The 5401-nt window shown below is 50.2% G+C and overlaps 1 pseudogene; it reads left to right on the forward strand.

The window, feature by feature from the left end:
* The first annotated feature begins 3238 nt into the window (after positions 1-3238).
* LOC103634976 (GDSL esterase/lipase At1g28600-like) lies at positions 3239-4720 on the forward strand (annotated as a pseudogene).
* The last annotated feature ends 681 nt before the right edge of the window (positions 4721-5401 follow it).

Raw genomic sequence — 5401 nt, forward strand, 5'->3', positions numbered from 1 at the left:
AATTTCTCTTTCAAATAATAGTGCAACCATCAAAGGCTATCCCCGCCAGTTGTTTATCTGTTAAATGAATTATAAAATATCGGTTTCTCATATCCCGGAATCTCCGGATGTAGTCATTAACTGATTCATCCTTTTCTTGTCGTAGAGCCACTAAGTCTACTAAATCTAGCTCGTAATCGCCAGAGAAGAAATGTTCATGAAATTTTTGTTCTAAGTCTCCCCATGACAAAATGGAATTAGGAGGGAGCGTGGCATATCATGTGAATGCAGTCCCTGTTAAAGACAATGAAAATAAACGCACACGGAATGCTTCGGTGTCGGCCAATTCTCCTAATTGTGCTAAGAACTGGTCTATATGCTCACGCGTGCTCTTTCCTTGGTCACCCGAAAACTTTGCGAATTCGGGTATTCTGGTCCCCTGTGGGTATGGGAGACGTCCAAAATGGCTACCATAAGGTATCCGATATGATTGCCCCCGGGGACTATACTAACTCCGAGCTTATCTCGGAACGCCCCAGCTATTTCCTCTCTTATTATATCGATGGCAGCCGGTGGGAGACCACCGACTCTTTGGTCCAATATGGGTGAGGTTGTTTGGATGTTGGTATGTTGTTTTCCTCCCCATTGGTTTGGGTTTTGCGGCGCGTTAATACATGCCCTATGAGGCTCATAGGACTGGCCATTCCTTTCTGGCCTTCTGGAGGCCGGAAAGTACTCACTCTCACAGGTTTGGTAGGTTATAATATGGTGCTGGTGTGTCGCATGGTGAGATGGGGAGTTTAGCTGGGACGGATGCGGAGTTGGATATCCATCCTCCTCAAAAAACTCTGTGCCGGATCGTCCGGTTAAATACGCGGACCGTCCGGTTACATGCGCGGACTGTCCGGCCATGTGGCCGGACCGTCTGGCATTATATTCGGACTTTCTGGTGCCATACGTGGATGGTCCGAATGGGTTATCTAGGGTTTGCACGGTATGTGGCGGCTTGGATGCAGGCCTCGGTAATTCGCTTCTAAAAATGGGATCGACCGCCACTGGCTCGGACGGTCCACCCTTACGTGCGAACGGTCGGGACATGCGCAGATCGGCAAATTTATCGCCGATTTGCGTGGGAGGCTGTTGTTGCCCAAGGTACATGTCTATCGGCATCCCATAAAGGGGTTGCGACTGGTCGTGACAACCTGTAGCCGATAAATTACATGTGTATTCCCTTAGTTCAACCTCGTGCGAAGGAAGATTTGCAATAGTAGACTTATCAAGCGCACGCACTAGCCTTTTATGATCATTTTGTATATCCCCTACGATACGTTGCATTTGCTCTCGTTTGTTCGTCTATGTAAGCTTTAAGAGATTGGAGTTCATTGATGCTACTTACATTGGGGGTATTCATAGTAGGTCGGAGCGAAGCCAGATATTTCGCCCATTGCTGAACGACTTTGTTGTTCCTGTCCACCTTGAAGTCGGCCAGGAATTTCGCCTTTGCTTCTCGGATCAGCTGCTCCTGGCGCTCCTCGAATAGGAGTTGTTCTTCAGCCGGCAAGGTTTCCCATGTCGGCGTGATGATATTGCTGGCGGAAACTTCAGAGCTATCTTTTGAACCGGCCATTGAGGGCCGATCTCAATAGGTCTATATGAAATCTTCCCCAGTGGAGTCGCCAAAAGGTATGTTAACGCCTTTTTGGGGCGCCAAACACTCAACAAGAACCAGCGGCGATGCTCTCTGCACAGGCGCGGACGGTCCACGGCCAGGGGCCAGACGGTCCGCGACTTGGTGCAGGGCTAGGGTTCCCTGCATGACGGCCGGACGGTCCGCGCCCTGGGGCCGGACGGTCCGCGCATGCGCAGGGGCGGCGGAAGATCGTCGGCGGTGCCTGGACCTCGCTCCTGGGAGGGACCCCATCGGGGAGGAGAGATCCTAGGAGTTGTCTAGGCTCGGGCAGGCCGACCTAGACTCCTCTAATCGACGTAGAGTCGAAGAGAAGCGGAGAATTTGGGGATTGAGAGGCTAAACTAGAACTAGACTAGAACTACTCCTAGGAAATAAATGTGAAATAGAAGTGTTATTGATTCGATTGATGACTTAAATCGGTCGTATACCTCTCTATTTATAGAGGAGGGGGACTGGACCCTTTACAAACTAATTTCCCGAACTAATTCCACGAATCTAGCTAACAATCGTAGCACAAAACTCGGAACCCTAATCTGCTCTGCGCACGCGTGGACCGTCCGGCCCACAGGCGCGGACCGTCCGAACCATCCGGCCTCAGGGCCGGACCGTCCGCGCTCAAATTGGTGCTCAACATATGCCCCCTGCCTTTTGGTAGAGCTGAGCGAACCAAAAGCAACTAACTCGATGTTATCACATCGGTTTTCTTAGGCATCTTGCCACTTACTAGGATGGTACGCAGTGGACTTGGTCTCGATGGTTGACTCAACGGATGTGACCCCTTTATCTTTGATCGAACTCTCAGTCCCAACACCGTCGAGCGTCATACTGATCCTAACCAATTCGTCACCTTACTTTTCCTAATTTTCTAAGTGTTCAGGGCCGGACCGTCCGCGCACAAATTGGTGCTCAACAGGACCTTAATTTTTTGCTTTCAAATTTAATTCTGAGGGATCAAATAGACGTCTTTCTCTTACATAACGTGGAGTTATGTTTTTGGCAGCCTAACACTCGCAAGTACTAGACGAAGGGGGGAAAATCATACCTGCAGCAGGCCGGTGTTACCTCGTTGGTTTTAGTTGGGCCTAATTCGTAAGAACAAATAAGAGCCAACTTGTCTCGCCTGCATGCAGGAAGGATGATCCTGTGGCCAGTGGCCACACGATCAGGAGCTGCTCACACTGTGCCAAGGGCGGAGAAAGCTGCGCCAGGGTTCTAGATATTGACTTGAAGCTTTCCTCTAAAAAGTTTTGTAGAAGAAGAAAACAAGGAAGAGAAAATCATAACAAATCGACAGGGAAGGGCGATATATGGAATATAAACAGTAAATGCTATTAGTATTTACATTCATGTAGACAATACTTATTATAGTATATATACATCTTATGGCTATACTTTATAATTTTCAATGACCAGATGCCAAAAACGCACATAATATCTTATTCTCGGTTTAATTATTTCCGTTTCAAATAGTAAGGAAGTCATTGATGATCCGCCAAATGTTCTCTATAAAAAGACTCAGATACAAGTTCTTCGGAAGTATTCTGTCTTCTGTCTTGAGATTGAGAAGTACAGAAAGCAGCCCTTCGTTGTTCGTCAGGAAAAAGAACAATGCAGCACGTAATCCTTTGCCTGCAAATCTCTCTGCTACTCTCCAGCTTCTCCTATTCGATGCAAGCCCAGTACACCTCGATCTTTAGCTTCGGCGACTCCTACACCGACACCGGCAACAAGGTCATCCTCTACGGCCCGGCGGCGGCGGATCTGTGGATCAACAAGCCGCCCAGGCACTGCCGCACCTATTCCTGAATACCTAATTGATCGATTAATTAGGCGAGGATAATTTCATTGTTCGCTCCTTATCTCGACGTCGGCAATGCCGCACCTATTCCTGAATACCTAATTGATCGATTAATTCGTTGCCCGTTGGTCGTTCGGTGTATGTACACAGCCCAGGCACTGGGGCTACCTCTCCTTCCGCCCTCGCTGGCGAAGGACCAGAGCTTCAAGCAAGGCGCGAACTTCGCCGTGGCTGGCGCCACGGCGCTTAAGACGAGCACTACGAGCTCAGCGCTCTACCCGCAGCTGGCCGTCGCCGGCAGTGCCGTGCCTCCTCCGAACAACATCTCCCTCGCTGACGAGCTGGGCTGGTTCGACGCCATGAAACCCGCGCTCTGCAGCTCACCCCAAGGTACGTAACTGATCCGGCCGCCATCGCCGTTTGAGACGCCACGTACGACGCCATCATCCTATATCATCACATTGCCGATGCATGCGCTCTCTGTAGCATGCAAGGACTACTTCGCGAAGGCGCTGTTCGTCGTGGGCGAGCTGGGCTGGAACGACTACGGGGTCATGGTGGTCGGCGGCAAAAGCGTCGCCGAAGCGCAATCCTACGTGCCTCAGATCGTCGCAACAATCGTCGCTGCCACGGAGGCACGTATACCATACCAACTGTAGCTGACATCAACGCAAGGCGCCATATGATCGCACATCAACGCAAGGCGCCGATCACTCACTCCACCTCTATTGACGCCGTGTGCATGATGCATGCAGAAGCTGATCAACGACGGCGCCACGACGGTCGTGGTGTCGGGGATCTCGCCGATGGGCTGCGCGCCGGGGAACCTGGTGCTACTGGCGAGCCAGGACCCGGCCGACTACGAGCCCGACACGGGGTGCCTCAAGGGAATGAACGAGCTTTCCAGGGACCACAACGCGCAGCTGAGCCAGGCGCTGACGACGCTGGGCGGTAGGTACCCCGGCGCGCGCGTCACCTACGCCGACCTGTACGGCCCTGTCATCGCCTTCGCGGCCGCGCCGGCGCGCTTCGGTTTCGACTCCGCGCTGAGGGACTGCTGCGGCGGTGGCGGCGGCAAGTACAACTTCAACCTGAGCGCCGCGTGCGGGATGCCCGGCGTGGCCGCCTGCCCGAACCCGTCGGCGTACGTCAACTGGGACGGCGTCCACCTCACCGAGGCGGCGTACCACCGCGTCGCCGATGGCTGGCTCAGGGGACCCTACGCCAACCCACCCGTTCTCGCAACGGCGTAGCGAACTAGGCAACGCTGATGCGTGTATTAATTCAATTTCTTGCGGCCGGAATCACGTAAATAATTTGCTGAGTTTTGTGTCTGATCTGATTCATGAGGCACTATTGATCGATGAACGTATTTTGAATTTAATCTGAGGAGGAGGACCTCGTTATTTTCGGCATGTATAGATATCTTCTCTATATAGTACGTATAATTATATTCTGTGTTCGTGCATAGGCTATGTATAATTATATTCTCTATATAATGCAACATAACAAGGTGTAGAATACGGAGAGGCGCGTACATATTATGTGGTTGTTGTGCAGGCCGATCTTGTTTTACTGATTTGTGCGCTCGGGATATAGATTGGTTACAATAATCTATATATAACCAAATATCTTTATGGGAAATTTTTGGGATATATAACATGTTTCAAGACTTCTTTATGGGAAATTTACCCATAGAGAGACTTAGCTATGGATTGGTCTAATTACCGGAATTTGGCTCTTTGCTGAGTGCCAAATTCTTTGCCGAGTGTTTTTTTTGGGCACTCAGCAAAGAGCTCTTTGCTGAGTGCCACGTAAAAAACTCTCGGTAAAAAATAACGAAAACTATATCTGAATTTAAAAAAATAAAATTTGAATTTTAAAAACAACCTCGGAAGAAAAAATCACCAATATGAAAGTTGTAGGTATTGAAG

Source organism: Zea mays, chromosome 8 (genome assembly GCF_902167145.1).
Source record: "Zea mays cultivar B73 chromosome 8, Zm-B73-REFERENCE-NAM-5.0, whole genome shotgun sequence".
NCBI lineage: Eukaryota > Viridiplantae > Streptophyta > Magnoliopsida > Poales > Poaceae > Zea > Zea mays.